Here is a 15,352-nt window from a genome sequence, read left to right as displayed (position 1 = left end):
TAGAATTTTTTTTTGACATCCTTAGAACACATATATGCAAGATTGAATGATTATGAAACTTTTTTGACATATACGCAAGATGGAATCGCTTTGAATTTTTCTAAACAGCCTTAGAACACATATATGCATAATTGATTCACTATCAAACTTTTTTTACAGCATCAGAACACATATATGCATGATTGAATCACTATGAATTTTTTTTGACAACGTTTGAACACATATATGCATGATTGTATGAGAATGAAATTTTGTTGATTGCCTTTCAACACATATATGCATGATTGAGTCACTATGGAATTTTTTTGAGTGCCTTACAACACATATATGCATGATCGAATGACTATAAATTTTTTTTGATAGCATTAGACCACATATATGCATGATTTAATCACTATAAATTTTTTTTGACAGCCTTAGAACACATAAATGCAATATTGAATCATTATGATTTTTTTTTGCAGCCTTAGAATACATATATGCATAATTGAATCACTATAAATTTTTTTTGACAACCTCAGAACACATATACACAAGATTGAATAACTATGAATTTTTCTTGACAGCCTTAGAACACATATATGAAATATTGAATCACTATGAAACTTTTTTGACAGCATTAGAACACATATATGCATGATTGGATCACTATGAATTTTTTTTGACAACGTTAGAACACATATACAAATGATTGAATCATAATGAATTTTTTTTTATAGCCTTAGAACACATATATGCATGATTGAGTCACTATGGAATTTTTTTGATAGCCTTAGAACACATATATGCATGATAGCCTTAGAACACATATGCATGATTGAATCACTATGATTTTTTTTTACTACGTCAAAACACTCATATGCATGATTGAGTCACTATGATTTTTTTTTGAAAGCCTAAGAACACATATATGCATGATTGAGTCAGTATGAAATTTTTTTGAAAGCCTTAGAACACTTATGTGAATGATTGAATCACTATAATTTTTTTTTTACAGTATCAGAACTCATATATGCATCATTAACTAACTATAAACTTTTTTTGACAGCCTTAAAACACATATTTGCAATATTGAATCATTATGAGTTTTTTTTTACAGCCTTAAAACACATATATGCACGATTGAGTCACTATAATTTTTTTTTGACAACCTTAGAACATATATATACATGATTGAATCACTATGAATTTTTTTTTATAGCATTAGAACAAATATATGCATGATTGAATAAATAGAATTTTTTTTTGACAACCGTAGAACACATATATGCATGATTGAATCACTATAAATTTTTTTTGCCAACCTTGGAACATATATATGCGTGATTGAATCACTATAATTTTTTTTTGATAGCCTTGAAATACATATAAGCATGGTTGAATCACTATGAATTTTTTTTGACAACCTTATAACACATATTTGCATTATTGTATGACTATAACTTTTTTTACTGCATTAGAACAAATATATGTATGATTGAATCACTAGATTTTTTTTGACAGCCTTAGAATACATATACGCAAGATTGAATCACTATGAATTTTTCTTGACAGCCTTATAACACATATATGCATAATTGAATCACAATGTAACTTTTTTGACAACATTAGAACACATATAAGCATGATTGAATCACTATGAAATTTTTTTGACAACGTTCGAACACATATATGCATGATTCTTTCAGAATGAAAATTTTTTGATAGACTTAGAACACATATATGCATGATTGTGTCACCATGGATTTTTTTTGATTGCCTTAGAACATATATATGCATGGTTGAATGACTACAAAATTTTTTTTACAGCATTAGAACACATATATGCATGATTGAATCACTATAAATTTTTTTGACAAACATAGAACTGATATATGCAAGATTGAATCACTAAGAATTTTTTTTGACAGGCCTAGAACACATATATGGATGATTGAGTCACTATAGAATTCTTTTGAGTCCCTTAGAAAACATATATGCATGATTGAAAGACTATAATTTTTTTTTGACAGCGTTAGACCACATATATGCATGATTGAATCACTATAAATTTTTTTTGACAGCCTTAGAACACATATATGTAATATTGAATCATTATGAATTTTTTTTGACAGCCTTAGAACACATATATGCATGATTGAAACACTATAAATTTTTTTTGACAACCTCAGAACACATATGTGCAAGATTGAATCACTATGAAATTTTTTTGGACAGCCTTAAAACACATATATGCATCATTGAATCACTATAAATTTTTTTTACAACCTTAGAACATTCATATACCTGATTGAATCACTATGAATTTTTTTTATAGCATTAGAACAAATATATGCATGATTGAATCACTAGAATTTTTTTTGACAAACTTAGAACACATATATGCATGATTGAACAATTATAATTTTTTTTGGCAACCTTGGAACATATATATGCATGATTGAATCACAATATTTTTTTTGATAGCCTTCGAACACACATAAGCATGATTGAATCACTATCAATTTTTTTTGACAACCTTAGAACACATATATGCATGTTTGTATCACTATAAAACTTTTTTGACAGCATTAGAACACACATATGCATGGATGAATCGCTTATAAATTTTTTTGACTGCCTTAGAACACATATATGCTTGATTGAATCACTACAAAAAAAATTTGATAGCCTAAGAACACATATATGCATGATTCAATCAGGATGAATTTTTTTTGACAGCCTTAGAACACATATATGCAAGATTGAATCACAATGATATTTTTTTGACAGCCTTAGAACACATATATGCAAGATTAAATCACTATGGATTTTTTTGACAGCCTTCGAACACATATGCATGATTGAATCACTATGATTTTTTTTACAGCATCAGAACACTCATATGCATTATTGAGTCACTATGATTTTTTTTTGAAAGCCTTAGAACACATATATGCATGATTGAGTCAGTATGAAATTTTTTTGACAGCCTTAGAACACTTAAATGAATGATTGAATCACTACAATTTTTTTTTACAGTATTAGAACATAAATATGCATCAATAAATAACTATATTTTTTTTGACAACCTTAAAACACATATTTGCAAGATTAAATCACTATGAATTTTTTTTGACGAACATAGAAGACATATATGCATGATTGAATCACTATAAATTTTTTTGGACAGGCTTAGAACACATATATGCGTGATTGAATCACTATGAAATTTTTTTGACTGCATTGGAACACATATTTGCAAGATTGAATAACTATAAATTTTTTTTGACAACCTTAGAACACATATATGCATGATTGAATCATTATGACATTTTTTTGATAGCCTGAGAACACATATATGCATGATTGATTCAGTATGATTTTTTTTTTACTTCCTAAGAAAACATATATGCATGATTGAATCACAACAAATTTTTTTTTACAACATTTGAACACATATATGCATGATTAAATCACTGTAAATTTTTTTTGACAACACTATAACACATATATGGAAGATTGAATCAATTTGATTTTTTTTTGACATTCTTAGTACACATATACGCATGATTGAGTCACTAAGAAATTTTTTGATAGATTTAGAACATATATATGCATTATTGAATCACTATGAATTTTTTTTGACATCCATAGACACATATATGCAAGATTAAATCACTTTAAATTTTTTTTGACAGCCTTACAACACATATATGCATGATTGAATTACGATGAATATTTTTTGACAACCTTAGAGCAGATATATGCATGATTGAATTCCCATAAATTTTTTTTGACAGCCTTAGAACCCATATATGCATGATTGAATCACTTTAAATTTTTTTTGACAACCTTAGAACACGTATATTTTGGATTGAATCACTATGAATTTTTTCTGACAGCCTTAGATTACAAATTTGAAAGATTGAATGACTACAAATTTTTTTTGACATTGTCAGAATTCATATCTGCTTTATGGAATCACTATAAAAGTTTTTTGAGTGCCTTAGAACACATATATGCATGCTTGAGTCACTATGAATTTTTTTTTACTGCCATAGAATACATATATGCATGATTGTGTCACTATGATTTTTTTTTACAGCAATAGAAAACATATATGCATTATTGAATCAGTATAAATTTTTTTTGACAGTCTTAGAACACATATATGCAATATTGTATCACTATGATTTTTTTTTTATAGCCATAGAACCCATATATGCATGATTGAATCACTATAAATTTTTTCTGACAACCTCAGAACACATCTACTCAAGATTGAATCACTATAAATTTTTCTTGAGAGCCTTAGAACACATATATGCATAATTGAATCATTATAAAACTTTTTTGACAGCATTAGAACACATATATGCATGATTGAATCACTATGATTTTTTTTGACAACGTTAGAACACATATATGCATGATTGAATCAGAATTAAATTTTTTTGATAGCCTTAGAACACATATATGCATGATTGAGTAACTATGGAATTTTTTTGACTGCCTTAGAACACATTTATGCACGATTGAATTACTATAATTTGTTTTTGACAGCATTAGACCACATATATGCATGATTGAATCACTATAATTTTTTTTTTTACAGCCTTAGAACACATATATGCAATATTAGATCATTATGAATTTTTTTTGACAGCTTTAGAACACATATACGCAAGATTGAATCACTATGAATTTTTCTTGAGAGCCTTAGAACACATATACGCATGATTGAATCACTACAATTTTTTTTTGACAACCTTAGAACATATATATACATGATTGAATCGCTGTGAATATTTTTTGATAGCATTAGAAAAATTACATGCATGATTGAATCACTAGAAATTTTTTTTGACAACCTTAGAACACATATGTGCATGATTGACTCAGTATAAATTTTTTTTGGCAACCTTAGAACATATATATGCATGATTGAATCACTATAATTTTTTTATTATAGCCTTAGAACACATATAAGCATGATTGAATCACTATTAATTTTCTTTGATAACCTTAGAACACATATATGCATGATTATGTCACTATAATTTTTTTTACAACATTAGAACAAATATATGTACAATTGAATCACTAGAATATTTTTGACAGCCTTAGAACACATACATGCATGATTGAATCACTATGAAATTTTGTTTGACTACCTTAGAAGACATATATGCATGATTGATTCACTATGAATCTTTTTTTAGAATGCTAGAACACATATATGCATGATTGAGTCACTTAGAAATTTTTTTAAAAGACTTAGAACACATATATGCATGATTGAATCACTATGAGTTTTTTTTGACAGCCTTAGAATTCATATATGCAAGATTGAATCACTGTGAAATTTTTTTGACAGCCTTAGAACACATATATGCATGATTGAATCACTATAATTTTTTTTTGACAAACTTAGAACACATATATGCAAGATTGAATCACGATGATTTTTTTTTACAGCCTTGGAATACATATATGCGTGATTGAATCTATAAATTATTTTTGACAGCCTTAGAACACATATGCATGATTGAGTCACTATGATTTTTTATTTAAAATGTCAGAATGGTTATATGCATGATTCAGTTACTATGATTTTTTTTAAGTCTTAGAACACATATATGCATGATTGAATCACTATGAAATTTATTTGACAGCCTTAGAACACATATATGCATGATTGAATATTAAATTTTTTTTTGACAGCATTAGAACACATATATACGTCATTAAATCACTATAAATTTTTTTCGACAGCATTAGACCACATATATGCACGATTGAATCACTAATAATTTTTTTGACAGCATTAGAACACATATATGCAATATTGAATCATTATGAATTTTTTTTGACAGCCTTAGAACACATATGTGCATGAATAAATCATTATAAAATATTTTTGATAGCCTTAGAACACATATATGCATGATTTAGTCACTATGATTTTTTTTGACAGCCTTAGAACACATATATGCGTGATTGAATCACCATAATTTTTTGATAGCATTAGAACACATATATGCATGATTAAATCACTATAAAATATTTTTGACAACCTTAGAACACATATATGCAAGATTGGAACATTATAGTTTTTTTTTATAGCCTTAGAACACATATATGCATGATTGTATCACTGTAACTTTTTTTTGAAAGCCTTAGACAACTTATATGCATGATAGAATCACTATGGAATTTTTTTGACTTCCTTAGAACATATATATGCATGATTGAATCACTATGATTTTTTTTTAGCATGCTTGTACACATATATTTGTGATTGAGTCACTTAGAAATTTTTTTGATGGCCTTAGAACAAATATATGCGTGATTGAATCACTATAAAAATATTTTGACAACCGTAGAACACATATATGCATGATTGAATCATTGTGAATTTTTTTTGACAGCCTTAGAACACATATATGCAAGATTGAATCACTATAAATTTTTTTTTGACAAACTTAGAACACATATATGCAAGATTGAATCACGATGAAGTTTTTTTGACAGACTTAGAATACATTTATGCATGATTGAATATACAAAATTTTTATGATAGCATTAGAACACATATGCATGATTGAATCACTATGATTTTTTTTTATAACGTCAGAACACCTATATGCATGATTGAGTCGCTTTGATTTTTTTTTGAAAGCCTTAGAACATATATATGCATTATTGAATTACTATGGATTTTTTTTGACAGCCTTAGAACACATATATGTGTAATTAAATCACTATAAAATTTTGTTTGACAACCTTAGAACACATATATGGAAGATTAAATCACTATGATTTTTTTTTGACAACCTCAGAACACAGATACACAAGATTGAATCACTATGAATTTTTCTTGACAGTCTTAGAACACATATATACATAATTGAATCACTATGAATTTTTTTTGACAGCATTAGAACACATATATACATGATTGAATCACTATGAAATTTTTTTAACAACGTTTGAACACATATATGCATGATTGAATCAGAATGAAATTTTTTTAATAGCCTTACAACACATATATGCATGATTGAGTCACTATGGAATTTTTTTTACTGCCATAGAACACATATATTCATGATTGAATGACTATAAATTTTTTTTGACAGCATTAGACCACATTTATTTATGATTGACTCACTATAATTTTTTTTGACAGCCTCAGAACACATGTATGCAATACTGAATCATTATAAATGTTTTTTGACAGCCTTAGAACAAATATATGCATGATTGAAACACTATAAAAATTTTTTGACAACCTCAGGACACATATACGCAAGATTGAATCACTATGAAATTTTTTGTACAACCTTAGAACACATATATGCGTGATTGAATCGCTGTGAATTTTTTTTGACAACCTTAGAATATATATATATGTGATTGAATCACCATGAATTGTTTTTTATAGCATTAGAACAAATATATGCCTAATTGAGTCACTAGAAATTTTTTTTGACAACCTTAGAACATATATATGCATGATTGTGTCACTATAAATTTTTTTTGATAGCCTTGGAACATATATAAGCATGATTCAATTACTATGCAATTTCTTTGACAACCTTAGAACACAAATATGCATGATTGTATCACTATAATTTTTTTTACAGCATTAGAACAAATATATGTATGATTCAATCAATGCATTTTTTTTTGACAACCTTAGAACACGTATATTGAAGATTGAATGATTATGAAATTTTTTTGACAATACGAAAGATTGAATCACTATGAATTTTTCTAAACAGCCTTATAACACATATATGCACAATTGAATAACTATGAAACTTTTTTGACAACATTAGAACACATATATGCAAGATTCAATCACTATGAAATTTTGTTGACAATGTTTGAACACATATATGCATGATTGAATGAGAATGGAATTTTGTTGATAACCTTAGACACATATATGCATGATTGAGTCACTATGGAATTTTTTTGAGTGTCTTAGAACACATATATGCAATATTGAATCATTATGAATTTTTTTTTTACAGCCTTAGAATACATATATGCAAAATTGAATCACTATAAATTTTTTTGACAACCTCAGAACAAATATATGCAAGATTGAATCATAATGAAATTTTTTGGACAGCCTTAGAGCACATATATGCATGATTGAATCCCTATGAAATTTTTTGACAACCTTAGAACATATATATACATGATTGAATCACTATGATTTTTTTTTAAAGCATTAGAACAAATATATGCATGATTGAATCACTAGAAGTTTTTTTTGACAACCTTAGAACACATATGTGCATGATTGAATCACTATAAAATTTTTTTGGCAACCTTGGAACATATATATGCATGATTGATTCACTATATTTTTTTTGATAGCCTTCGAACACATATAAGCATGATTGAATCACTTTAATTTTTTTTTTACAACCTTAGAACACATATATGCATGATTGTATCACTATAAAATTTTTTTACCTCATTAGAACAAATATATGTATGATGGAATCACTAGAATTTTTTTTTGACAACGTCAGAACACATATATGGAAGATTAAATGACTATAAATTTTTCTTGACAGCCTTATAACTTATATATGCATAATTGAATCACTACATAACTTTTTTGACAGCATTAGAACACATATATGCAATATTGTACCACTATGAGATTTTTTTGACAATGTTAGCACACATATATGCATGATTGAATCAGAATGAATTTTTTTTTATAGCCTTAGAACACATATATGCATGATTGAGTCACTATGAATTTTTTTTGACTGCCTTAGAACACATATATGCATGCTTGAATGACTTCAATTTTTTTTTAAAGCATTAGAACACATATATGCATGATTGAATCACTGTAATTTTTTTTGACAAACTTAGAACACATATATGCCAGATTGAATCACTAAGAAATTTTTTTGACAACCTTAGAATACATATATGCATGACTGACTCACTATAGAATTTTTTTGAGTGCCTTAGAACTCATATATGCATGATTGAAAGACTACAATTTTTTTTTTACAGCATTAGATCACATATACGCATGATTGAATCACTATAAATTTTTTTTGACAGCCTTAGAACACATATATGCAATATTGAATCATTATGAATTGTTTTTGACAGCCTTAGAACACATATATGCATGATTGAATCACTATAAATTTTTTTTGACATCAACAGAACACATATACGCAAGATTGAATCACTATGAATTTTTCTTGACAGCCTTAGAACAGATATATGCATGATTGAATCACTAGGAAGCTTTTTTGACAGCATTAGAATACATATATGTATTATTGACTCACTATGAAATTTTTTTGACAACCTTAGAACACATATATGCATGATTGAATCAGAATGGAATTTTTTTGTAAGCCTTAGAACAGATATATGCATGATTGGGTCACTATGAATTTTTTTTGACTGCCTTAGAACACATATATGCCTGATTGAATCACTATAATTTTTTTTGACAACGATAGAACACATATATGCCTGATTGAATCACTATAAATTTTTTTGACAAACTTAGAACACATATATGCAAGATTGAATCACTTTTTTTTTTGATAGACTTAGAACACATATATGCATGATTGAATCAGTATGAATTTTTTTTGACAGCGTTAAAACACATATATGCAGGATTAAATCATTATGGATTTTTTTTGACATCCTTAGAACACATATATATTCATGATTGAATCACTACGAAATTTTTTTGCCAACGTTAAAACACCTATATGCATGATTGAGTCACTATGAAATTGTTTTGACAGCCTTAGAACACATATATGGATGATTGAATCACTATGATTTTTTTTTTAAACCATAGAACACATATATGCAAGACTGAATCATTATGAAAGTTTTTTGATAGCATTACAATAGATATTTGGATTATTAAAACACTATAAGTTTTTTTTGACAACCTTAGAACACATATATGCATGATTGAATATTATGAAATTTTTTTGATAGCCCTAGTATACTTATATGCATGATTGAGTCACTATGAAATTATTTTGACAGCATTAGAACGCATATCTGAATGATTGAAAAACAATAAATTTTTTTTGACAAACTTAGAACACATATCTGCATAACAGAAAAACTATAAATGTTTTTTGACAACCTTAGAAAACATATATGAAAAATTGAACCACTATGAATTTTTTTTGACAGCCACACAACACATATATGCATGATTGAATCACTAGGACATTTTTTGGACAACATTAGAACACATATATGCATGATTGAATCATGACAATTTTTTTTTGACAGCATTAGAACATATATCTGCATGATTAAATATCTATAATTTTTTTTTGACAACTTTAAAACACTTATATGCAAGATTGAATCATTATGAATTTTTTTTGATAACCTTAGAACATATATATGCATGATTGAATCACTATGAAATTTTTTTGACAGCCTTAGACAACATATATGTATGATTGAATTACATTGGAATGTTTTTGACATCCTTAGAGGACATATGGAAGATTGACTTACTGCCATTTTTTTTTTCCAATGATAGAACACATATATGCATTTTTGAGTCACTAAGAATTTTTTTTTACAGCCTTAGAACACATATATGCTTAATTGAATCTCTATGATTTTTTTTTTACTACCTTAGAACACAAATATGCATGATTGAATCACTGTGAAATTTTTTTGACAGCCTTAAAATACATATATGCATGATTAAATTAGTATGAATTTTTTTTTATAGCCTTAGAACACATATATGCATTATTAAATCACTTTTAAATTTTTTTGACATCCTTAGAAACATATAGGCAAGATTTAATCACTATAAATTTTTTTTGACACACTTAGAACACATATATGCATGATTGAATTACTATGAAATTTTTTTCACATCCTTAGAACACATATATGCATGATTGAGTTACCTTGAAATTTTTTTGACAACCTTAGAACACATATATGCATGATTGAATCACTATAAATTTTTTTTGACAACTTTAGACCACATATATGCTTGATTGAATCACTATGATTTTTTTTTGAATGCCTTAGAACTCATATATGAAATATTGAATCACTATGAATTATTTTTGACAATGTTAGAATACATATTTGCATGATTGAATGACAATTTTTTTTTTTGAGTTCCTTAGAACATTTATATGCATGATTGAATCACTATGAATTTTTTTTTACTGCCTTAGAACGCATATATGCTTGATTGAGTCATTATGAAATTTTTGGGACTGCATTAGAACACATATATGCCTGATTGAATCACTATAAAAAAAATTTGACGGTCTTAGAACACATATATGAAAGATTGAATCATTCTGAATTTTTTTTTACAGCCTTAGACCACATATATGCATGATTGAATCACTATGGAATTTTTTTGACATACTCAGAACACATATATGCATGATTGCATCATAATAGAACACATATATGCATGATTGAATCACTATAAATTTCTTTGACAATGTTAGAACACATATATGCTTAATTATATTAGTATAATTTTTTTTGACAACCTTAGAACATATATATATATGATTGAATCACTATAATTTTTTTTTTGATAGCCTCAGAACACATATATGCAAGATTGAATCACTATGATTTTTTTTGACAGCCTTAGAACACATATAAGCATGAATGAATCACTATGAAACTTTTTTGACAGCCTTAGAACACATATATGCATGATTGAACACTATGAAACTTATTTGACCGCCTTAGAACATATATATAAATGATTGTATCGCTATGAATGTTTTTTGACAATGTTATTACACATATATGCATGATTGAATCAGAAATAATTTTTTTTGACAGCCTTCGAAGAATATATTCATGATTGAATCGCTATGAATTTTTTTTGATAACCCGAAAACACTTATATGCATGATTGAGTCACTATGAAATTTGTTTTGACTCCCATGGAACACATATATGCATGATTGAATCACTACAAATTTTTTTTGACAGCATTAGAACACATATATGCATGATTGAATCACTATAATTTTTTTTTTATAAACTTAGAACACATATGTGCAAGATTAAATCACTAAGATTTTTTTTTAGACAACCTTAGAACACATATCTGCAAGATTGAATCACTATGAATTTTTTTTGACAGCCTTGGAACAAATATATGCATGATTGAATCACTATAAGTTTTTTTATTACATCAGAACACTTATATGCTTGATAGAGTCACTGTGAAATTTTTTTTGCAGCCTTAGAACACATATATGTATGATTGAATCACTATGACATTTTTTTGACTGCCTTAGAACACATATATGCATGATTGAATCACTACAAATTTTTTTTGACAACATTAGAACACATATATGCATGATTGAATCACTATGATTTTTTTTTTACAATGTTAGAACACATATGCATGATTAAATCACTATGAATTTTTTTTGACATACTTAGAACACATATATGCATGATTGAGTCACTATGAAATTTTTTGGACTACATTAGAACAAATATTTGCATGATTGAATCACTATAATTTTTTTTGACAGCCTTAGAACACATATATACATGATTGAATCACTATGAAATTTTTGTGACATCCTTAGAACACATATATGCATGAATGACTTACCACAATTTTTTTTTGACAACTCTAGAACGAATATATGCAAGATTGAGTCACTAGAATTTTTTTTGACAGACTTAGAAGATATATATGCAAGATTGAATCACAATGATTTTTTTTTACAGCCTCAGAAGACATAGATGCATGATTGAATCCCTATGAAATTTTTTTGATAGCCTCAGAGCACATATATGCATGATTGAATTACTTTGAAAATTTCTTCACAACCTTAGAACACATATTTGCATGATTGAGTTACCTTGAATTTTTTTTATAGCCTTAGACCACATATATGCATGATTGAATCACTATAATTTTTTTTTGACAACCTTAGAACACATATATGCAAGACTGAATCACTATGAAATTTTTTTGACAGCTTTAGAACTCATAAATGGATGATTGAATCACTTGAATTGTTTTTTGACAATGTTAGAATACATATATTTATGATTGATAGACAAAATTTTCTTTTGGAGTGCCCTAGAACATTTATATGCATGATTAAGTCATTATAAAATTTTTTTGACTGCCCTAGAACACATATATGCTTGATTTATTCACTAGAAATTTTTTTTGACAACATTCGAACACATATATACATGATTGAATCACTATAAAAAAAATTTGATGGCCTTAGAACACATATATTCAAGATTGAATCATAATGATTTTTTTTTACAGCCTTAGACCATATATATGCATGATTGAATCACTATGGATATTTTTTGACATCCTTAGAACACATATATGCACGACTGAATCACAATGAATTTTTTTTACAATGCTAAAAAACATATTTGCATGAGTGAGTCACTGAGATTTTTTTTTACAGCCTTAGAACATATATATAGATGATTGAATCACTATAAATTTTATTTGACAGCTTTAGAACTCATATATGCATGATTGAATCACTATACGATTTTTTACAACATTAGAACACATATCTGCATCATTGAATAACTATAAATTTTTTTTTTGACAACCTTAGAAAACACATGCAAAATTGAACCACTACGAAATTTTTTTGACAACCTCACTACACATATATGCATGATTGAATCACTATGAAATTTTTTGGACAGACTTAGAACACATATATACAAGATTGAATTAATATGAAATTTTTTATACAACCTTAGGACCTAAATACGTCTGATTAAATCACTATGAATTTGTTTTGACATCATTAGAACAAATATATGCATGATTCAATAACTAGAAGATTTTTTTGACAACCTTATAACACATAAAAGCAAGATTGAATCACTATAATTTTTTTTTGAGAAACTTAGAACACATATATGCAATATTGAATCACTATAAAAAAATTTTGACAGCCTTAGAACACATATAAGCATGATTAAATCACTATAAATTTTTTTTGACAATCTTACAACAGATATATGCATGATTGATTCACGGTGAATTTTTTTTATAGACTTAGAACATATATATGAATGATTGAATAACAATAAATTTTTTTTGATAGCATTAGAACCAATATCTGCATGACTGAATCACTATAATTTTTTTTTAACAACCTTAGAACACATATATGCAAGTTTGAATCACTATGAAATTTGTTTGACAGACTTAGAACACATATATGAATGATTGAATCACTACAAAAAAAAATTGACAGCCTTATAACACATATATGCAAGATTGAAACACTATGGAATTTTTTTGACTGCCTTAAAACACATATATGCATAATTGAATTACTATGATTTTTTTTTTAAAATCTTAGAACACATATATGCATGATTGACTCACTATGAAATTTTTTAACAGCCTTAGAACACATATATGCATGATTCAATCAATAGAATTTTTTTTGACAACCTTAGAACACATATAAGCATGATTGAATCACTATATTTTTTTTTTGACAACCTTAGAACACATATATGCATAATTGTATAACTATATTTTTTTTAACATCATTAGAACACATATATGCATGATTGAATCACTAGAAATTTTTTTTGACAACCTTACAACACATATATGCATGATGGAATCACTATAAATTTTTTTTGACAACCTCAGAACACATATATGGAAGATTGAATCACTATGATTTTTTTTTTACAGCCTTAGAACACATATATGCATGATTAAATCACTATAACTTTTTTTTAACAATATTAGAACACATATACACATGATTAAATCACTATAAAACTTTTTTGACAACCTTAGAACACAAATATGCATGCTTGAATCACTATGAATTTTTTTAACAATCTTAGAAGACATATACGCATGATTAAATCACTATAAAACTTTTTTTATAGCCTTAGAACACATATATGCATGACTGAATCAGATTTTTTGTTTTGACAGCCTTAGAACACATTTATGCATGATTGAGTCAGTATATATTTTTTTTTACAGACTTAGAACACATATATGCATGCTTGAATCACTATGAATTTTTTTAACAATCTTAGAAGACATATACGCATGATTAAATCACTATAAAACTTTTTTTACAGACTTAGAACACATTTATGCATGATTGAGTCACTATATATATTTTTTTACAGCCTTAGAACACATATATGCATGATTGAATCACTATGATTTTTTTGATAGCCTTAGAACACATATATGCTTTATTAAATAAATCATTAGTACATATATATGCATGATTAAATCACTATGAAATTTTTTGAATAGGACTAGAACACATAT

Source organism: Nuphar pumila, chromosome 12 (genome assembly GCF_984573655.1).
Source record: "Nuphar pumila chromosome 12, dmNupPumi1.hap1.1, whole genome shotgun sequence".
Classification (NCBI taxonomy): Eukaryota; Viridiplantae; Streptophyta; class Magnoliopsida; order Nymphaeales; family Nymphaeaceae; genus Nuphar; species Nuphar pumila.
This window is presented reverse-complemented; position numbering follows the sequence as displayed.